A 23,493-nucleotide genomic window follows, 5' to 3' on the forward strand; every position below is an offset into this window, starting at 1 on the left:
ATGTCAACGTACAGGGGTAACAGGAAACTGTCTCAAAAGGGAAGCCACAGCTAGCTACCTACTGATTACAGCTGGGAAGGAAGTTAGTGCAGCAATGTGATATCCATGGAGAAACTGAAAACGCAGACTCCCAGACTTATCAAAACAACAAACAGCTGGCTTCATTAAATCCTGCCAATAAAGGACCTTAAGGTTTTAAGAATCGTTGTGAGAAAACAAGAGCAAATTCGGGTGTAGTAGCACCCTCCTGTGATTGCAGCTCTCAAGAGGTGGAGGCAGGAGGATCATGAATTCTAGGTCATCCTCAGCTACACGTTTGAGAACAGCCTGGATTACATGAGCTCCTGTCTCAAACAATAGATGCATAGATGATAGATAGATAGATAGACAGACAGACAGACAGATAGATACAGAGATAGATAGATAGATAGATAGATAGATAGATAGATAGATAGATAGATAGATAGATAGAAGATAGTTAGACAGACAGACAGGTAGATACATAGATACACAGATAAGTAGTTGATAGATACATACATGCATACACAGAGAAAGAAAGATAGAGAGATTAGATAGATAGATAGATAGATAGATAGATAGATAGATAGATAGATAGAAGATAGACAGGCAGGTAGATACATAGATACACAGATAGATGATAGGTACATACATTCATACATGGGCAAGATAAAGAGAGATAAATAGAAAGATAGATGAATAGATAGATAGATAGATAGATAGATAGATAGATAGATAGATATCTTAGGATTTCTATTGCTGTGAAGAGATAACATGAGCACAGAAACTTTTATAAAGGGAAATATTTAATGAGGTGGTTTACAGTTCCGAGGTTCATCCATTATCATCATGGCAGGGCAGGGCAGCATGCAGAAAGACACGGTGCTGGAGCTGAGAGTCCTACATGTTGATTGGCAGGAAACAGGAAGTAAACTGAGACACTGGGCGTGGTTTGAGCATACTGAGACCTCAAAGTCCTCCTCCACAGTGACACACTTCCTCCAACAAGTCCACACCTACTCCAACCAAGCCACACCTCCTATCATTGCCACTCTCTTTGGGGGCCATTTCATTACAAACCATCACATGAAAGAAGGAAAGGAGGGAGGGAGAGAGGGAGGGAGGGAGGGAGGGAGGGAGGGAGGGAGGGAGGGAGGGAGGGAGGGAGGGAGATGAAGGAGAAATTAGATGATCAGTTGAAAGGTGACAAATGAGTATGGATAGATGTAGATGATGAATTGAAGATGATAACAGACAAATAGATATCAGATGATAGGCAGATATAGGTAGATGATAGATTGTAGATAGATAGATAGATAGATAGATAGATAGATAGATAGATAGATAGATAGATAGATGCTAGATAGATCATTTAAATAAGTGAATGCATTACAAATTAAATGTAAACTCCATTCCTGTTTACATAACGGAGTTGCATCTACTAAAGTTGACCTTTGACGATCACTGCAGCCCCTCCTTCCAAACTGGTGACTTGCCCAGTTAACCCCTGCACGACTGGTATACAGTCAGCTCCTGCTGGGCTGGTATAGGGTTACCCAGCGCCAGAATGCCACAGGAAACTGAGGCCAATGCCTGCTCCCAGGGCAGGTCAGTGGGAACAAGATGCCCTTAGCCAAAACATACTTTGGGTATCAAACAGTTCAGCTGTCAAAAGGAGAACTAGCTTCCTGGGGTTACCCAGAACTCAGAGTCTCTCCCCAGGAAACTCAGGGACAAGATGAGTATAATTGGAGGGTTCCCAGCTGGGGCCTAGCTAAATGAGGTAATAGACATATTTGTTTTCTTCCCTTCCCCCTCCCCCTCACTCTCCCTTCCTCCTCTCCTAACAGTGTCTCACCCATTTTGTCCTGGAACTTGCTTTGTACCTCAGGCTGGGTCTTGAATCCTCCTGCTTCAGCCTCTCTAGGACTAGGATCACGGGCGATGTCACCAGAGCCCACTCCCACGCTGCCTCTTTACTTCCTGAACAACGCAGAAAGGAAGCTGGGGAAAGCACCCTGAGCTTGTGTGGGCCGAGATGAGTCAGGGCATCAAGAACAAATGAGAACCTAAAACAAAAGTGACCAGGAAATCCATTTCGAGCCTGCAGCTGCCATCCCAACGCTCACACCGTGGCTCCCTTGGTTACCAGCCAGGCTCCTTCACCCTCTCTGGCTCCCGAGCGACTACTTAAGCAGGCATTGTGCGTTTGAATGTATTCATTATATTTTAATATGATTATGTCCAATCCAGTAGACTGAAACAGATTCATCCAGATGTGTAATTAGTCTCTAACTGCCTATTATTCTTGGTATCAACTTGGCAGGGTCTTTGAGAACGGAGGAGCCATTCACACTCCTTGTTTGTTAGTCATGCTTGGGGTGAGGCTCACCCATGCGTCAGGGGTCAGGGTCAGCTCCGTAGTCCTGGGATCCACAGGCACATTCATAGGAACCCCCAGGTCTCCTGTCTCTGCTTCTCTGCTTTTGGTCTTTGAGAAGGAGCTTTGGGAGATGGCAGTGACTGGCACCCTCTAGCCTGGGGCTCCGGAGAATGGGGTAGCCTCTACACTCGTATAGTGCCCACAGGGTTGTTAGGCATACAGTCACCCTGAGCGGGTGTCTTTCCCAGCCTGGCTCGCAGCTTGCACAGCAATCCCCTCAAGTCCACAAGATCCTTCCGCTGGGATTACATCTTCAAGTCAGCCCTGCTGGGTGTGACTCCCAGTAGCTCAAACTTTTATGTCCCCAAGTTGTCACTATGACGGTTTTTTTCCAATTTTTAAATTATATTTATTTATATGAGTACCTGGGGTGGGTGGGGCATGTGCCGCCGTGTGCACGTGGAAGTCAGAGGACCATCTGTGAGCGCTGGTTCTTTCCTTCCGCCATGGGGTTCTCGGGATTGGACTCAGGTCACCAGCCTGGGTGGCAATCACCTTTACCCACTGAGTCACCTTGCCAGTCTGCCCAGGAAGCATCATGGAAGAGGGGGTGTGAAGATTATAAAGTGCTAGAAGTCCCAGGATATCAGATGGAAGCAATGTCCTCAGAGCATGACAGGACCGCCCCCACACAGGAGTTCACAGAAGCCGCGGTTGCCTGCACAAGGTCTTCGAAAGATCAAGGCAGTGAGAGACCCTGTCTAGAAAACAGGCTGGGACAGTGGGAAGGTGGCCCAGCAACTAGAGGCAGACGCCTCCAAGCCTCACAACCTGAGTTTGATTCCTGGGACCCACATGACGGAAGGAGAGAACCAGCCCCTGCGAGCTGTCCCCCGATCTCCACATCCAGATTGTGACACTCGCATTCCCCTCTCTGCACAAGAAATAAAATGTAATAAAGAAAACCATTCTTAAAGAAATTAAAGAAGACACCTGGTGTCAGTTTCTGACCTATACACACTAATGTAAATACATGCATGCATACCTTCACAAACATATATACAAGCATGTAGTATACACAGACATGCAGAGAGGGTCCTGCGGAACTGAGATCCCGTCACTCATGAACAGTCTGAACAGCAGCTACCAAGCTCACCTTGCTTGGTCTTTGGCTCTGCGATGGGGCTTGGTGGTGCTCTGCACTGACCCCTGGTGGTCACGGCTCACACTGCAGCACACTGTGCAGGCTCTTGGCTATCTGGGATCTGTCCGGCTCCCTAGGGTACCATTCAACTTTCTGCTTTCATCTTACGGTCTGCAGAGCCTTCCTTTTACTAGAGCATAATACAGAACACAATCAGTAGCTTATTAAAAATCCTCTCGTGGTTTGCCATCCCCTACCTGCTACCCCAGTGGCTTCTGAGGTCATCTGCTGTTCACATTGTTTGGTCCCTGAATAGCTTCAACCAGTTCATGAATACCTCGGCATCCATAGATTGAATGCTTCTGCTGGGGTGTTACCTGTGTCCAAGACATGCACATCGCCTGCCTTTCAGATATCAGCCCAGGAGAAAATGGACTCTTCCTATCTCCCAGGTCTTGGCTAAGCACACACCCAGCCTCTCTCAGCTCCGCTGGGAGGACGCAGTCAGGTGCACACTTTATCTCCTGGGTCTCCACTCAGTACGTACTCAGGCTACCCCATCTCCCAGTCTTCGGCTCAAGGCACATATGGCCTCTCTAGTCAGCCAGACCTCAGTTAAGGGCATCGGCAGCCTCTCTAGCCCTCCGGGCACACCTATCGTCTCCCGTCTACCGTTGGGCAAATGCCTGGCCTCTCTCACCTCTGAGGCTTCAATGTCACCTCCTCTGCGAGGTAATTTCCAGTCCCTGAGTTTCAGCGTAACTTTCTGAACACAACTTCCGCGTGCTCCCCCCTCCTATCAAAGCATTTATCTCTATCTAAAACGACCGTACCCGTTCATCTCATTATCGCTTAAGACGTCTTAAAATATCACAGTAGCTCATATTTTACCAACTCTCCTACAAATGGCAGCCATAAATTCTGCACAGTATATAAAAGACAGTCTTCCCAAAACCAAAGGGGCGTGGCCAGAGGGGGAAGAAATAAAGAGGGAGGTAACTTGTTCAGGGGCTGCCTGGTCTACGACTTTCACCCATGGGGGGGGGGGGGATTCTGGCTCTGAACAATCAGAACTCAGAGTTGGGGTTACAGGTGGCTCAGCAGTTAAAAACCCTCGCTGCTTCTGCAAAGGACCAGTTTGGCTCACAGAAGAGAGGGCTCACAACCACCAGATCCAAGGGACCCAAAATCCTTTCCTGGCCTCCTTGGGCCTGCGTTCTCTCTCTCTCTCTCTCTCTCTCTCTCTCAAATAAAACAAATTTTTTTGTTTTGCTTTTGTTTTTTGAGACCAGGTTTCTCTGTAGCTTTGGAGCCTGTCCTGGAACTAGCTTTTGTAGACCAGGCTGGCCCCGAATTCTCTGCCTCCTGAGTGCTGGGATTAAAGGCATGCGCTACCACTGCCTAGCTAATAAATCTGTTTTTAAAAGAATCCAGAGCTGAAAACAACACCAGAAACTAGAAAGTGGGATGACATACTAGGAGCTGTCACCATCCTGGCAGGAACTGATGACAGTCCCCGCCCCCGCCCCCGCCCCACAGTGTATGTGTGTCTGTGTGTATGCCACATGTTTGCAGACACACGTGTGTGCATGCGCATGCTGAGGCCCACAGTTAACACTCATCGTCATCCTCAATTGCTCTTCACATTTTTATTTGCTTATTTTATTCTTGAGACATTTACTTATGGTGTGTGAAAGAGAAAGCAAGCACGTGCGTGTGTTTGGCTCATGTGTGGAGGTCAAAGGACAAGTTGGTGGGGCAGCTCTCTCCTTCCACCATGTGGGTCCTGGGGATCAAACCCAGGGCATCAGGCTCGGCGGCAATCACTTTTCCCCACTGAGCCATCCTCCTAGCCATATTTACTGAGGCAGGGTCCCTCACTTGAACCTGTGATGGATAATGTTATGCTTTAAGGTTAAATGACTATGCTTAAGAGATCTGTAAAACGGGGGCTGGAGAGATGGTTCCGCAGTTAAGAGAACTGACTGCTCTTCCAGGGGACCCAGATTCAATTGCCAGCACCCACATGGCAGCTCACAACTGTCTGTAACTCCAGACACTGACATAAATACAGGTAAAATACCAATAAAAATAAATTTTAAAAAATTTTAATAAAAATAAATTTTAAAAAGATCTATAAAACAAAAAAATCTATAAAAAAATCCCTCACACTGACATAAATACAGGTAAAATACCAATAAAAATAAATTTTTAAAAAAAATTTAATAAAAATAAATTTTAAAAAGATCTATAAAACAAAAATGCCTCTAACCTGAAAGCCCCACTTTCCCAAGGACAGATACCTTCCTGGACTAATGGGGGTTGTTGATAACAGACCATGTGGTTTCACTTCTGTAAACAGTTTGGTTACCCCAAAGATCACAGGATGCGTGCTTGATGACATGTAGGCAGGAAATACGTCAGGATTGTGCTTGCCTCTGATTGCACAAAAGCAGGAAGCATGTAGTCTTATGAGTTTTGCTTTATAGCCCCTGATGGATGTAATTCGTAGCCACACTCTGGGCATGAGTCTTGGGTATGGACCTGGCCAATATTTAATAAAACCTCTTATTTATTAAAATGTATTCATTGTCAGAATGGTGAATATCTGATGATCCCAGGCCCATAGAAAACCCAGAGCTGCTGAATTGGTCTAGCTAGCCATCTTGTTCTAGTGAGCCCCCTACCTCTGCCTTCCAAGTGCTGGAGTGGCCAGCACACCTGCCTGGCATTTCTGTAGATTCTCAGAATCTGAACTCGAGTCTTCATGCAAGTACTTTATCCATTGAGCCATCTCCCCAGCCCCAGGAATAAAATATTCTAGATATATATCCCTCCTCTTGGCTATCAAATTATTAAAGCAATAGATTTCCTCCCCCCCAGTCCTCCCAGTTTTCAAATTCTCCAAGAGTCTCTTTCTGTGAGAAGGAAAAGACTGAAGTCTGGGGCCAGCCAGAAGGGGTCACTCATTTTTCAGAAGGTGATGTCATAGGGTTCTCCCACTTGTCCAGACCACCTCGCAGGAGAGACTGGAGCTGGGACCACACCTTGACCAGACTGCTTAGTTATGCCTGCATCTCTATCTATCTATCTATCTATCTATCTATCTATCTATCTATCTAATGTGTATCTGTATGTGTTTATGTGCACATGTGAATGCAGGTACCAGAAGAGGCCAGAAGAGGGCGTTGTATCTGCTGGAGCTGGAGTTACAGGTGACCGTGAGCTGTGAGCTGCCTGATATGGGTGCTGGGACCCAAACTCAGGTCCTCTGTAAGAGCACTCTTGACCATGGTCTTGTTCTTTACACTGAAATCTCATGTCAAGATCCCAGAGATGAACTTGAGAGGGTAGGAGGGAGTGTCCCTGGACCTCTTTGTTCCTTTCTCAATATGTCCAAACTGACCAAATCTCCCTTCCCTGCTTCTCACCATAATTTGCTTGTTTAATTGACCTACTGAGATCCAACGATGTGCTTAGCTCTTTATGACTGATGGAGTCCCAGCTCTGTCTCTCACGACTGTGGTAATGAAAGGGAGCTACAGGAGATGGATACACATTTTTTTATAGGAGCAACCTTTGCTCATAAAGTATATAAATTAGGCAAGCTCTAAACAGCCTATCGGGGCTCAAGGGAGCAGCACACCCAGCCAGGTAAACAGGCCTCTTAAGAAACCCCAGCGCATGAATCAACAGTGTTCAGATGCACCCGCAGAACTTGGAGTCTGCACCACATAGCACTAGTCCGCAAAATCCAGAGTCAAAGCAAAACTGCTGTGTGCAAAACCATGAAGGAAAGAAGGAGAGACAGACAGACAGAAAACATGGACGGGTGAGATGATACAGCAGGTAAAAGCACTTGACAATGGCCTTAGTTTGATCCCTGGCACCCACATGGTGAAGAGAGAGAATAGTCTCCCCCAAGTTGTCATCTGACCTCCACACACGTCATGCCACATATACACACAAACAAATAAACAAATGAATAAATAAATGTTTAAAAAATTAAAATAGTCGGGCAGTGGTGGCCCATACCTTTAATCCCAGGACTCAGGAGGCAGAGACTTAAATCCCAGCACTCAGGAGGTGGGATCTCTGTGAGTTTGAGGCCAGCCTGGTCTACAGAGCAAGATCTAGGACAGGTTCCAAAGCTACAGAGGAACCTGACTTGAAATAAAAATTAAATTGGATTCTAATTCTGGTTTTGTTGTTACTTTTTTGAGACAAGGTCTCATATAGCCCAGGCTGGCCCTGAACTTCTTTCCTATGTAGATAAGGAATGCCTTGATTTTTGATTTCCTGATCCATCTCCCTCGACCTCCGGAGTACCTGGAATTACAGGCATGCCCCCACCACACCCCAGGTGATTGTTTCGCTCACAGTAGACTAGTGCCCCACACACGGAGCTCCATCCCCCAGCCCAAGGGACCCACATCTTCTAGAAGAATTTCTTAGCCTGCTACAGTCAACAGCCTGTAGAACATCGGCTGCAACCAAACAAAACGGACACTGTCCAGGCACCTACAAACCACATGGGATGCTAACGCTCAGGAGGAAATCTGGTGCTGGCTGCAACCCAAACAGCGTTGCACCTCCTGCTCTCCCAACTGCTAAGGCATATGGGATCATACCCAGCCAGCAGCCCTGGGCAAATGCCCTCCAAATCCTGTCAAGAAGAATTACCTCAGAATCCATTGCTTGGTGCTCACACTGCGGTGAGGACAGCTACCTATAGAGATAAGTCCCTCTGTGTGAACAACAGCTTAAAATCTATTAGCAGTAACAAAATATTACTTTATAAATATTTTTAAATATTTCTTTAAGTAATATCTTTAGTTAAATTTCTATTTTATATTTTTAATTTTAAAAATATTTTTGGAGACAGGGTCTCACTTTGTTACCCTGGCTGGCCTCAAACTCTCTATGTAGACCATGCAGGCTTAGAACTCACAGAGATTTGCCTACTTCTGCTTCCTGGGTGCAGGGTTTAAATGCATGCACCACCACACACAGCAAGATTTATTTTATTTTAAGTTATGAGTCTGTGTGGAGGTATGTGCACATGTGTGTGCAGTGCCCACTGAGTCCAGAAGAGGGCACTAGATTCCTGGAGCTAGAGTTATAAGCAAATGTGAGCTGCCTGACAAGGGTGCTGGGAACTGAACTCAGATCCTCTACAAGAGTTGTAGGCACTCTTAACCACTGAGCTATCTCTCCAGCCCCTCAAGTGACAGCTTATTATAACACTCAATATGAAGAAAAGAATGACAAAGTTGAAAATGTAGGGATTAAAATACCTACTTGATCAGTGCACCCCAGTTCTTTACCATACCTCTGGCACACATATATGTGTTCATATATATGCATGAGCACACATACATGCATCAAAATCCCACAGCAACCTCTGAGCCCATTCCTCTGGGTCAACCTTGATAGGCAGTCTGTCACAGGAAATCTGAGTTCTAATTAAGATTAACTCAGACTTAGTACTGAGGAAGTAACTCAGTCAGTAAAGTGTTTGCCATGCAAGCATAAGAACCTGAGTTTGATTCCCCCAAACCCATGTAAAAAATAAATCAAGTAGGCTTGGGAGATGGCTCAGTGGGTAAGAGCACTTGTATAAGCATGAAGACCTGAGCTCAAATCAATAGCACCCACTTAAAAAGCCAAAGGTGGTATTGCTTGGTCCTGAGATACACTGAATCCCACTTTTCTGAGAAACCGCCATACTGATTTCCAAAGTGGCTGTACAAGTTTGCACTCCCACCAGCAATGGAGGAGCATTCCCCTTACTCCACATCCTCTCCAACATAAGCTATCATTGGTGGTTTTGATCTTAGTCATTCTGACAGGCATAAGATAGTATCTTAGAGTGGCTGGCAAGATGGCTCAGTGGTTAAGAGCACTGACTGCTCTTCCAGAGGACCTGGGTTCAATTCCCAGCACCCACATAGTCGCTCACAGCTGTCTGTAACTCCAATTCTAGAGAATCTGTCATCATTATACCAATGTGCATAAAATAAAGTTAATAAAGTTTTTTTTAAAAAAAGAAGATAGTATCTTAGAGTTATTTTGCACTTTCCTGATGGCTAAGGATGTTGAGCATTTCCTTAACTGTCTTTTGGCCATTTGCAATTCGTCGTTTGAGAATTCTCTGTTTAGATCTGTACCCCATTTTTTTATTGGATTATTTGGTAATTTGATGTCTAGTTTCTTGAGTTCTGTATATATTTTGTAGATCAATCCTCTGTCCAATGTGGAGTTAGTGAGAATCTTTTCCCATTCAGTAGGCTGCCATTTTGTCTTAGTGACTGTGTCCTTTGCCTTATTGAAGCTTCTCAATTTCAGGAGGTCCCTTTTATTAATTATTGCTCTCAGTGTCTGTGCTACTGGAGTTATATTTAGGAAGTGGTCTCCTGTGGCCATGCATCCAAGGCTACTTCCCCTTTTTCTTCAGTGAGGTTCAGGTGTTCATAACAGCATTATTCGTAATAACTAGAACCTGGAAACAACCTAGATGCCCCTCAACTGAAGAATGGCTAAAGAAAATGTGGTACATTTACACAATGGAGTATTACTCAGCAGTAAAAAAACAAAGACATCTTGAAATTTGCATGCAAATAGATGGAACTAGAAAAAAAAGCATCCTAAGTGAGGTAACACAGATCTAGATAGAAAAACATGGTAAGTACTCACTCATAAATAGATATTAGACATAAAGCAAAGGATAAAGAGCCTATAGTCCATGACCCCAGAGAAGCTGGGTAACAAGGGGAACCCTAAGTGAGATACATGGATTTCCCCCAGGAAGGGGAAACAGACAAGACCTCCTGAGAAAATTAGGAGGTGGGGGGAAAGGGAGGGCAGAAGGGAATGGGGAGGGGAGAAGGGGAGAGTACAGGAGAACATGAGGGGATGGGATGCTCAAGAAAGGGGAAGGACAATGAGGGAGAGAAAGAAAAGGTATCTTGATTAACAGAGCCATTAAAAGACTATCAAGAAACACAGCACTAGGGAAACTCCCAGGAATCCTCAAGGATGACCCCAGCTGAAACCCTAAGCAACAATGGAGAGGGTGCCTAAATAGACCTTGCCCTATAATCGGACTGATGACGACCTTAATTGTCACCATAGAACCTTCACCCAGAAACTGATGGAAGTCAATACAGAGAGCTACAGGGAAGTACTGGGCTGAGCTACCTGAGACCAGCCCAAGGGAGGGAGGAGTGATAATATGAGCAAAGGGGTCAAGGCCATGATGGTGATACCCACAGAAGCAGCTGACCTGAGCTAGTGGGAGCTCACTGACTCTGGGCTGATAGTGGGGGGACCTGCATAGGACCAAATTAGGCCCACTGAATGTGGGGGACAGTTGTGAGGCTTGGGCAGTCTGTGGGACCAGGGTTTATCCCTAGTGCTTGAACTGGCATTAAGGAGCACATTCTGTTTGGAGGGATACCTTGCTCAGCCTGGAAATAAGATGAAGGGCCTTGATTCTCCCTCAAAGTAAAATGTCAGTCTTTGTTGACTCCCTATGGGAAGTCTTATCCTTTCTGGGGAGTGGATGGGGAGGTGGGGCAGGGGGAAGGTGGAGGAAGCGGGAGGAGGGGAGGGAGTGGGAATGGGCATAACTATGTAAAATGAGAAAAGATTGCAATCTAAAAAATCTTAACAAATAAAAAAAAAACGGTGGCCATGAACACTTCTACAGTCCCAGTAATGCGGGGCATAAAGAAAGGGGGATCTCTGGGACTTGCTGATCATCAGCCTAGCTCCAAGTTCAGTGAGAGACTCTGACTCAAGGGAATGAGGCAGGACACCAAGAATCCTCCTCTAGCCTCAGCATATGTGACCAGAGGCATACAAAATTGCAAACACGCATGTGCATATACCAGACACACACACACACACACACACACACACACACACACACACACAGAGGCGTGGTAGTGCACACTTGCAACTCCAGAACTGGCGAGGCAGACAAGCAGATCCTCTGGGACCGTTGACCAGACAGCCCAGCCTACTGGACAAGCTCCAAGCCAGTGAGAGACCTTGCATCCCAAGGAAAAGGTGCACAACACCTGAGGAACGACACTGAGGCTGTCCTCCGACCTCCCCATGCATGTACATATATGTACATGCGTGCACACATGCATGCACATACTTCTGTGTGCATAAATGTACACGCAAAAGATTTAACTGAGACCTACAGAGAACATTTGGGGACCGAGCTCTCCCTAACCACCCCTTGTTGTGCTGTCATGTGAACCTTGAAACATCACCCCCTCCCCAACGCACCCCACAACCGCTGCAAAGCTCATATTTGAAAGCTTGATTCCCTACCTATGACGTGATTGGTTGGTGGTGGAAACCTCAGGAGGAGGAAGTTAGGTTATGGAGGGATGGTCATGGGGGAGGGGTGTTTTTTGAAGAGGATGCAGTAATTCTTTTTTTTAATGTTCATTTATGTATTTATTATGTATACAATATTCTGTCTTCATGTATGCCTTCAGATCAGAAGAGGGCACCAGACCTCATTACAGATGGCTGTGAGCCACCATGTGGTTGCCGGGAATTGAACTCAGGACCTTTGGAAGAGCAGGCAATGCCCTTAACCGCTGAGCCATTTCTCCAGCCCAGGATGCGGTAATTCTTATTGCTCATTTACTCCTCTCATTCTTTCTTTCTTCCCATCCCTCCCCGTGTGTCGTGTGTGTGCATGTGTGTGTTTTCTTTCTCTGAGTCTCTTTTTCTTTCTCTGCGTCTGTCTCCTCTCTCTCTCTCTCTCTCTCTCTCTCTCTCTCTCTCTCTCTCTCTCTCTGTGCGTGTGTGCATGTGTGTGTGTGTGTGTGTGTGTGTGTGTGTGTGTGTGTGTGTCCCCCTCTCTCTCTTCCTCCTTGATCCCACCCCCAGGCATCACAAGGACAGCATCTCGACTCCATCAAACCCTCCCTATCACAATATTCACCATGGGCTCAAAAGAACGAGTCTGGCTGACCAGGGATTGAACGCTTTGAAACCGTGAGCCTAAGTGAGCCGCCCCTTTTAAGGTGTGCACCTCAAGTGTTTTGCCACAGCAACGAAGAGCCAGCTGACATCTCTCTACCTTGACAAATTCTACAGAGGCAGCCCCGTCAGAGTCCCTGCAAGGTGGCCTAGGAGGGAACTTAGGGCACACTGTTGTGTTACATCCTCCACATGGAGGATTCATGGAGGGCATTTTTCTCTGTCTTTAGAATCAGAAATAACTGCGCCTCTCATGAGCTGAAGTTCTAGGGGTGGGGGAGTCTATCACATCTGTGTCAAAGATTCTACAAGGATGAATGGCTAATTTGGGCCTTGGGATTGCGCAAAGTTGGGGTATTGGAGGCCCAGAGTCCAGTTATCTTGGGTTATCTTCGGCTCTCTTGAATAACCTTTCGATCGTCAGCTAAGTCTTTGGAAAGCATTCGCTTAACAGATCCCTCACTGCCACCAACCCATAAGCTAAGAATACCAACAAATGTGCCCGTCAGGTGGCTCAGCCAGGAGGTGGCTGTCAGGACAGCCTGGTGACCAGTGACCAGTGTTTGACCCCCGCAACCCATGTAAAGGTGGAAGGAGAGACCGATTCCGCAAAGTTGTCCTCTGACCTCTGCATGTGTGCCATGACTCACAGACACACATGAACACACATATAGTCATCATCATCATCATCATCATAAAGTTTTTAAAGAATGTCAACAAACATCATCTGAGGTTTTAGCAGAGACTTCCCAGTTTCACCGCCACCTGCCCAACTGACTGATGTTCCCACAACTATCCTTAGAAAAGGTCTGGATTTATAACTTTCTTTGGTCCTGTGATGACAGAAACCCATGCAGCCACTCCATAGTGGAATGGTTTTCAGGGCAAGTGGACTCCACATGCCCAAGCCACAGTCTCTTGAGTTTGCCTCAGATTCAACTCTCTTGTTCTCTAGGAGGCGAGAGCTGTTTTCCGCTGTGATCCTGAGCTTGGGATTTTATTTCCTGAATGGCGGCAGGGCTCATTCTCTAGGCTAGCAGAAAGGAAAAGCTCAGGGTTATCCCAGGGTCCACCTCCAATCAACGCCATTCCTGGCTCCCTCCTGGCTTTCCTGGTCTTTGGTTTCTCTTTGCTTATTGTCTCTGTCCACTTATTTACATAATCATTTAATTGTGCTTCCCAATTCAGTATGCGTCTCTGTAAGCCATTCTGGAACAAGGCGGAGATATCTTAGCGGAGCCCAAAAGCCTGAGATCTTGCGGGGATGCCGCAGCTGTACCAAGTTAGCCCTTCTGGGACCCTCTTTAGCAATCACCAGCTATGACAGCAGCCATTCCACTATCGTTTGAAGCTAGGAAATCTGCCTAGCTGGAAAGACAGTGCTGATGAAAGTAACCAAATTCCACTCTGTTAAGCATTCGTGTAATCTTGTTAGCCTCTGTGTTCACAGCACAGCAGTCCCAAGGGGCATGAGAAAGAAATGAAGCCATCACTGTGTCTAGACCAAGCCTGTGTTACTCTTCCTGCAGGACCTTTGGACTCTCCTCGGGTTCAACAACAGTGAAGGACAAACTTAGTAGGTTGGTTAAAGTCACTGGAGCTTTCGATGGCTTAAGTTCCCATTGGAACCATTTTGTTTTCCTCTAACTTGGGGACTAAGCAGGAGAACGGAATTGTGGCGCCTGGAGGTGGCTCGCAGAGCCAGGTGCAGTGGTGCACCTGTAATCCCAGCGTCTAGGAGGCTAGGGCTGGAGAATCCAGTTCAGCCTGGGCTATGCACGTATCCAGACTGGGATGGTCAGTGTTGGTTGTCACTTTGACAGGATCTAGAACCACCTAGGGGAAACATCAGGACATGACTGTAAAGGGCTTTCTAGATTGGGCTAATTGAGGTGAGAAGATCCAGCTTAAATGTGGACAACTCCATGGCTGGGGTCCTGGGCTGAACAGAAAAGAAAAAGCGAGCTGAGCACCAGCATATGCTCCCTCTGCTCCCTGGCTGCAGGTGCAGTTTGGCACACCTCCTCAGACTCTTGACACTCCCCTGCCCCCATGGGCGGCTTCCCTTAAACTGTGAGCCAGAGGAAACCCGCCCTCCCTTAATACTTCTGTCAGGAGTTTTGACATGGCAGCTAATAAAAGTAATGGAAATGCTGTTCCCAAACAAAAAAAAATGAACAAAACTAATAAAAGCAATAAGAAGATAAGCTTCCATCTTTCCTCACGGAGAGCAAACAGTGATTCCATGGATGACCCCACTGTGCAAACAAGAGAAGCATAGGATGTCCAGGTAACCAAGTACTCAACCAAGGGCTCGGCTCTCCAGCTCTTCCTGGGAGACACAACACACTCTGAAGTCAAGGTGCAAACCAGCCAAAGAGCTGGGGTGTTGCTTGGTAGTAAACTCCTCGCCCCACATGGGCCAGGTTCTGAGTTTTCTATCCAGAAGTGTAAATTAGCCAGCAAATAAATCAGATAGGCTAGCAGACAGAAGATCCCAGAGGGCACTATAAAGTCAGGCTGGAGAAGCAGCTCAGTCGGTAAAATGTTAGGCCTTGCAAGCACAAAGACCTGAATCCAACTCCCAGAACCAGTGCAGAAAAAGGCCAGGCATGGCAGCAGAAATGGAAAATCTTGGCACTGGAGAGGCAGAGTCTGCTAGGCCCCTGGGGCTCACTAGCCAGCCAGCTTAGCCAAATTGGCAGCAGAGTGCCAGGCCAGTGAGAGAACATGGCTCAAAACACAAGGTGGGGCTGGAGAGCTGACGGTCTCAGTGGTCAACAAGAACTTGGGCCAGAAAATCAACACTGGTCCTGGCTGTCGTTGACTCAAAAGCATGCATGAGCGGGGAGGAACCAGGGTCCAGAAAACAACCGAGAGCTAATTTAACATTGGGACTAGGGATGCAGCTGAGTGAGTTAAGTACTCACTTAGATCTGGGCTCAGTTCCCAACTATACAAACTGGGCATGGTACAGCATATTTGCAACCTGGTACTTGGGAGAAGTTTGCAAAGGGACCAGGAGTTCAAGGTCATTCGTGGTTATGCAGGAAGTTTGAGGCCAGCCTGAGCTGTGTGATAATCTGTCTCAAAACAAACACAACACAAACAAAACGCACAGTGATCTTAATACAGCAGGAATCCAAACACTCCAGAGTCTTAGGCAGGAGGAGCCCAAGTTCTAAGCTGACCTGGGACACAGCACATACCAGCAGAACCTGAGCTATACATAGCAAAACTAGGGCAAGATAGAAAGACAAGAAGAGGAGGAGGAGGAGGAGGAGGAGGAGGAGGAGGAGGAGGAGGAGGAGGAGGAGGAGGAAGAAGAAGAAGAAGAAGAAGAAGAAGAAGAAGAAGAAGAAGAAGAAGAAGAAGAAGAAGAAGAAGAAGAAGAAGAAGAAGAAGAAAAAGTTGAAGAATGCAGGGAACATGGGAAGGGAAAGCAGCCCGTCACCCTGGGAGCTTGTCTGTCTTTCTTGCTATGAGTCAAGAAACGTCAACACAATGAATAAAGTCAAAACCACCCCCAGAGATAACCTGTCTTTTCCTATCTCAATATAGAACATCTCAACTAGGATGTTCAAGACAGTGAGGACTGGCTAGATGCTCAGTGGTTCGGAGTGCCTGCGGATCCTGCAGAGGGTCCAAGTTTAAATTCCCAGCACCTGTGTCAGTCAGCTTACAACGGCCTGCAACTCCAGCTCCAGGAATACAACACCCTGCTCTTTTAGGCACAGCACCTGTGCGGCACATGCCCACACAGAGACACCCGTGAATGGTGCTGGCTTATAGCCAGAATGCGTTTGGCCCCAGACTTGCCTGTGTTAGCACTGCCCATCCCCAAAGCTAAGAGTGCGTCTCAGACAACCACCGACAACTTCACTGACAACAACAAATGACTTAAGATAAAAGAAATAAGTAAATCAGCTAGCAAAGCGTAAGTCTGAGGTTTCAACTCTGGTTAATCTTGAAGTTAATCACTGTAACTTACAGCACTGCTACTTAGACAAACCACAGAATCAGGAGCGGTGAGGTACTCATCGCGTAGAAGAGAGAGATGGCCACCGAGCATGGCGGCTTGAGTTCAGTCCCCAGGACACACACGATGGAAGGCAAGACTGAGATTCCGGAGGCTGTCCCTGACTTCTGCGTGCGTGTGTGCGTGCACACACACACACACACACACACACACACTGTAAAGAAGAGATATGTGCATCACCACATCTATTGTGCTTTGTCCACTACAGCAAAAACCCATAATCAACCTAACTGTCCATCAACAGACAAGTGGATGATGACTATTATATAGAGATACACACACACACACACACACACATATATAAAGAGAGAGGGAGGGAGGGAGGAAGGAAGGGAGGGAGAAAGGGAAAGAGTGAGGGAGAGAGAGAGAGACGAATATTATTCCAATCTAAAGAAAAATGAAATCACAAAATGCTCAGGAAAATGGATGGGCTTAGAATATTAAGGGAGAAGGGAAAAGTACATGTTCTCCCTCAGACGCAGAACCTAGCTCATAATACATGCACACGTGCAAATAAGCGCGCATGTGGGCACAGTCTAGCATGTAGAAAGAGAACAAGAAAGGCTAAATACCAGAGGAGGAGGAAGATCTGAATGCAGGAAATACACAGTAGTTACAGAAGAGGATACAAAGCTAATTGATTTTCCAATTCTGCTTCCGTCATGGATGTTTTGCTTGCTTGGGTGGTGGGTAAGTTCATAAAAACATATTTGATAGTGGAAGTATGAAATCGATGTGAAGCTCCACACCTTCAGAATGGCTATTCTAACTGTATAGAAATTTTTAAATGTTTTTTATTCATTTTATGTACCAACCACGATTCCTCCTCCCTTCCCTCCTCCTTGCCTCCCCCCTCCCATCCACTCCTCAGAGCCTGTAAGGCCTCCCATGGGGAGTCGACAAAGCCTGGCCTATCAAGTTGAGGCAGGATCGAGCCCCTCCCCCTGCATCAAGGCTGAGCATGGTATCCCACCTTAGGGAATGGGCTCCAAAAAGCCAGCTCATGCACCAGGGATTGAGATATAATGACTTCAGCTTTATTTAACTTTGGTGTGTCATATGTATTTGCAGGTTTTTAAAGAATAAAGTTTATTTTTAAAAAAATCAAAAAGGAAAAGGAAACCATAGAATCATATACACTGTCACTGTAAATACAGCAAAACTTGATTCCCCCTCTTGAGAGAACTGACCCACGTCTTGGGTCATGGCTCTCTCTTCTCTCCTGAGTGTCTATCCCCCTGCCCTGCTCCCTCTTCCCTTTTCTTTCTGCCAACACTTCCATTTGAAGAATGTCCCCAGTCCTATCCCTGCTTATCAAACTCACTAGCTGTGCGTCCGTCAAACCCATTCAGGAAATCCATTCTATAACATAGTCAAGAATCTGGCTTCAGCTGAGTGGAGGTCCCCCAGGGGGATAGGAACTCTGTAGGCTGCTGGCCGTGGTGAAACCCCCTCCCAAGAAACTGGAAGATGGGGACGGGGTTGGGGGCGTGGCTCACCAGGCAAAGACATTGCCCCCCAGCCTGACAGAATGAGTTCAGTCTCTTGGCTCCACATAGTGGCAGAAGAAAACAGACTCCCCCGGGGTTGTCCTCTGACGTCCACATGTGTGCCATAGCACGTGTGTACTCACACTCGCCCCTCCTCAGACACATAAATGACCACAACTCACACTTTCAATAGGAAAAGACAGGGTCCCCTCCACCCTGCTGTACTACGGATCTTCTTGCTGCACTGCAGAGGGCTCTCAGTTCCCAGATTCCCTTAGAGTTGCAGCGGCAGGGAAAATGGTCTCGCCTCATCTCTAGGAGACTCAGACCATCGTCCCAACAAGGGACCCATTGGGAAGCAGCCTTGGCTGAGGTGGGGAAACTTGGCTCTTTCTTTAGGTTCTGAAAGGGTGCAGAAGGGAGCAGGCCTGAGAAGAGAGGAGAGGAGAGTATGGCAGAAGTAGATCTGTAGCAGCTAGGGTACCGGGATAGATGGGAGAGGCTGGGTGGCCACACCTCGGAGCATATAAGTGATATAGCCAGGCTGGTTTCTTTCTTATAGGACCAAAAGGTACAGGGATCAAGCCCTGGGGAGGGAAAACAGCTTCAGAGACCTGGCTGGGTTCCTCCTGAATGTGAGAATGTGTTGTCCCGTTTGGAGCTCTCTAGAGAGTTCTGAGGGCCAAGTCTCCCGGCCTTGCTTTGACAAGAGTCACTTTTCATCTTCCTTGGCTCCGGGAGCCAGCCAAAGCATGTGGGTGAAAAAAAAAATCAGTTAATAACTATGCACATTTTATAATAAATTTTAACAATTTAAGAGTACAGTACAGCTTTATTCTCGCTTTTATTTCGGCACACTAATTCAGCGCATAATAACCTGCCAGGGACACAGGACCCACTTGACGTATGCTCTGAGCACCAGGAGAACGGAAAGAGCTGCAGAGGGACTTTAGGTCATGTCCAGCATAGCAAAGGAGCCATAAGGGGTGCAGTGTTGAGTTGCTGCGAGGAGATGCAAGCTTGGAGATGATCCAGCATGGGTCTCAGTGGCCATCTTCTGTGTCGCTCTGTCCCCCATGGAAAGGCCAGTAGAGGAGGGAGCAAAACCCACGGGTGAGTTTCTGTGTCTAACAAGAGCCTGGCTCTCTCAGTATTAGCCACAGCCTGGCTCTCCCAGTATTAGGCTCAGGGATCACTGCATATCCTGGATCTCTTGGGCATTGATTACAAGGTGGAGTGACTGCTCTTCCCCTATCTGGCTACTCCCACCTTTCAGGCTTGAGCAGAGCACCAAGGAAATGTCTGCAGAGACACAGATTTAAAAGCAAATAAATAGGGCCTGGAGAGACAGCTTGGTGGTTAAGACCACATCCTGCTCCTTCAGAAGATTCCCCCAACAGTACCTATGCCAAGCAGTTCACAATTGCCTGTGACTCCAACTTCAGGAGATCTGGCTCCCTCTTCTGGCCACTGTGGACAACTGTATACATGTGTGCAAACATACACAGACACAGACACACACATAAGCACATATGTAAAAGTAAAATTAAATGGTTTTTAAAGCAAAAGCCACATCCTGCCTGCAGCACCAATCTTCCTTGGGACTGACATCCATGGGACAGTTTCAGAGCTTTGGGAATTGTCTTTGGGTTCCACTGGCAGCATACCCGAGGTTTTTCTCTAGAGCAGTGGTTCTCAACCTTCCTAATGCTGCGACCCTTTAATAGTTACTATGTTGTGGACCCCCATCATAAAATTATTTTCATTGCTACTTCATACTGTAATTTTGCAACTGTTCTGAATCATAGTGTGGATATCTAATATGTGACCCTAGAAGGCAAGAAAGGCTGCTAACTGATGTTGAAATAAATTGGTTGAAATGGACTGTCAGCAGTGGTTGGGGAAGAGAAAGCCGGGAAGGTGCACCAGCAGCCTGAGATACTTTGTTAATCTTTTAGGGACCTTCCCTCAGATAAAGCCAGATCCTTGTCTTTATCAGAGAAAAGAATTTCAGGGTAAGCCAGCATAAAGCAGGGTTGGAATTTGTCAAAGTATGTTCATTTTTTATGCAAAGAATTTATTTTAAAGGTTAGTTTATTGTGTGTGTGTGTGTGTGTGTGTGTGTGTGTGTGTGTGTGTGTCACAGTGGATGTGGTGAGGCCAGAGGGCAACCTCCGTGGCAGTCCCCATCTTCCACTTTGTTTGAGATGAAGTCTCTCATTTGCCACTGCACAATCAAACTCGGGCTGGCTGTCCCACAAGCGTCTGGGGACTCGCCAGTCTCTGCCTCTTCCACCATCTTACCAAGGATCACTGGCATCACAGACATGTAAGCCACATCCAACGTGTACATTGTTTCTAGGCATCTGAACTCGGGTCTTCCTGCTTGTGCAGAAAACACATCTTCATCCGAGCCATCTCCACAGGCCTCTAAAAGGCATTTTCATTATCGATCTCAGGCATGCGGATTATAGGGAGAGAGGTGCTTGGGCAGAAAGCAGGGCCCACCTGAGAGCTTGTGTGTGGGCTTCTCAGAGGAGAGTCTTAATGTCAAAGTGCCCCAGTGATGACTTCTGGATACCCAAAGCCTTCTGGAGGCCATGGAAAGTCAGTCTTTATAGGTGCCCCATCCCATAATTTCTAGCTCGCTCTCTCTCTCTCTCTCTCTCTCTTTCTCTCTCTCTCTCTCTCTCTCTCTCTCTCTCTCTCTCTCTCTCTCTCTCTCTCTCAGATCTCTTTCTCTTGGGACAGAGTTACAGGTGGTTGTGAGCGGCCCATCACCAGTGCTGAGAGCCAAAATCAGGCCCTCTGCAAGAGCATTAAGTGTTCTTAACTGCTGAGCCATCTCTCCGGCTCTTCATGCCCCTTTCTGATAATAAGAGTGGCTCCAAGGTGCCCGGCATGGGATTGTCATCTGAACACAGCAAAAGCAGGAACTATCAGGGCCTCACATTATCCACCTTGGTCTTTGAGGGCCACTCACTGGGATTTCCAAGGACGCTAAGTTGCCTGGCCAGTGGACTCTAGGTCCCCACCTGTCCCCTTCCAAGTGCTGAGACTTTTAGGCAAGCGCTGGGGACAGAGCTTGTGACCTCTTTGCACAAGGAGAGTCAGGGCACGGCCCTCAATGCAAGTGGAGTTTCCAGTGAGATTCTTCAAAATTTGCAGGTTTGCACTGAAAGGGAAGAATGGCCTTAAGCAGTTATTAATTGTGTTGGAGTTCTTGCTTCTCCACTCGTGAGGTCTACAGGCAGACTCTGTACTAAAGGGCTTCTTTCCTCTCTCGTGTTCCCTCCGTTCTCCCTGTATTTCTAGCTTGCCTCTCTGCAGGATATGGAAATCCGGATACATGGAAATAGTATCTATTTCCATCACACATTCAAAAGAGCATAAGCAGATGTGTGTATAAAAATACAAAAATATAAACGAAGGATAAAAAGGCAGGCTAGCTTCCAAAGCCTATCCAGGGACCAAGACACTGCAGTGGGGGTGACTGAGAGATGAGACAGTTTGGGAGGGTCATCTTTGATTGATTAGCCCTATTGCTTTGGAATTGCATGGCCGAGAAAAAAATGGCATACCTCGTGAGCAGCTATCAAAATAGAACACCCCATAATTCCTTTCAAGGGCACACCCGCCCCCATGACCTAAAGACCTCTCCCTCTAAGGTTCTGCCTCTTCAAACCTCTGCCACCGTTTTCTAATGGTCCCAAGCACGTGACAAAGCTTTTAACATGTAAGACTTTGGCGAATGTTCTAGATCTAAGCAAGAGCAGGTCTTGAACAGGGAGACACAACTGCTCAGCTCCCTTCATTAGCTCTTCCTTGTGTCAGGACTCCTGGTACCATTTGTACTCAGATGACCCTCAAGGCTGCCTCCAAGACTGGGGCGATGGCTCAGTGCGTAAAGTGTCTGCCTGATGAGCAAGCATGTTCTGGGGGTAGAAGTCAGAAGTTCTGTCCCCAGCACTTGCATAAAAGCCAGGCCTGGTGGTGGACTTTTAATCTCAGCACTTAGAAAGAGACAGATGGATCCCTAGAGCCCTCTGGCCAGGCAATTTAGCATCCTTGCATATCCCAGCGAGTGACCCGCAAAGACCAAGGTGGACAGTACGCAGATGGACGGCCACGGTTGATCTCTGCTCGCCACATGCGTGTGCACACACACATGAACACATACAAAAGGCTGCCTCCAACTGAGGTTTGGCCAGTCTCAAATCTGCCCAGCCTCCGTTTTCCCCGGGGAGCCTCTGCAGATGTCTCCAAGTAAAAATGAGAAACCCTCGATTGCTACTCTCCTCCTGGACTTGCTCCAACCCCAGGGTCCCCATCTCAGGTCACAGAAACCTGAGTCATCCCCCACTCATCCTTTTCTCCCAACTGTTGCTCAATCCACCCACAAAGCCCATATGCAGCCAGTCCTGCCTAAAAGGAAAAAGAACAAAAGCCCAGCACTTCCCACATAGCCCCAGCGACCCCTTAGCCAGGCATCTTCCATTCACCTAGGGTCCTCCTTTCAGGTCTGTTGCTGTGATAAACTATACCGCCAAAAAAACAATTTAAGGAAGAAGGAATATATTTGGATCCCAAGTCCAAGTTCATCACTGAGGGGATAACAAGGCAAGAATTCATGCCGCGAGCCGCATGAAATAGAGTCAGGAGCAGAAAGAAATACATGCATTGATATTGCCTACTTCTAATACTCTGCTCAACTGTTTCTTTACTCACACAGTTCATGACCCCTTGGCTAGGTAATGGTGCCGCCCACACTGGGGGTGGGCCAGTTAACAACCAGGATACTCCCTCACAGACATCCCTAGAGGCCAGTGAGATCTAAACAATCCCTTAGCTGAGGCTTTCTTCTAAAACGGCTTTATGCAGCATCAAACCGTCAGCGGAAATGTCCAACACACCTGGATGATAAACTCAGACCACAGCTAGTCTGCCCGCTTTCATCTTTGCCCCTGACCCCCGTCAAGTCAACTTCTCTCAACACAGGAGTGAAGTCGATTGTTTCGATTTGCTTGTGCTTTTGCTCAGAGTTCAGTGGTTGGGAGAATTCCTTTTCCAAGGAAACATAACCAACATCCACCCCCTCCTCATAAGGTCCCAATGAAAAGCCGCAGTACAATCCCACCACAGTTCATTCTGGGGAACCAATGAATCTCCGGGGCTTACTTAAAGAGCAGGGGGCAGGGGAAGGGGGTGCACATGCCGCAGGGCAGGAATATGTGTAGCTCGGAGGACAACTTGCCGGAACTGGTTCTCTCCTTCCACCATGTGAGTCCCTGGGTTCTAACTCAGGTTGCTAAGCTTGCTGGAAGTTCCTTTACCCAATGAACCACCTCACCAACCCCATAAAGACTACTTTTAAGAAGAAAAATGAGCCAAGTGGTGGTGGCACACACCT

General features: G+C 47.0%; 1 protein-coding gene across 12 annotated transcripts in view; it reads right to left on the reverse strand.

Annotated features, from left to right (window-relative positions):
• Positions 1-23,493, reverse strand: part of Caln1 (calneuron 1) — a 474,585-nt gene that overhangs the window by 427,238 nt on the left and 23,854 nt on the right. For 2 of the 12 annotated variants that reach the window (XM_085681927.2, XM_087903583.1), the window contains exons 2-3: positions 3,558-3,735; positions 1,905-2,087 (exon numbers count right to left, since the gene is read on the reverse strand). The exons of 7 other annotated variants lie outside the window; for them this stretch is intronic. The gene's annotated coding sequence lies outside the window, so the exon portion shown is untranslated. The remainder of the gene's footprint in view (positions 1-1,904; positions 2,088-3,557; positions 3,736-23,493) is intronic. 3 more of the 12 variants (XM_085681948.2, XM_087903584.1, XM_085681960.2) reach the window with 2 other exon arrangements.

The sequence above is a fragment of the Myodes glareolus genome, chromosome 2, assembly GCF_982192425.1.
Source record: "Myodes glareolus chromosome 2, mMyoGla1.1, whole genome shotgun sequence".
In the NCBI taxonomy this organism is placed as follows: Eukaryota; Metazoa; Chordata; class Mammalia; order Rodentia; family Cricetidae; genus Myodes; species Myodes glareolus.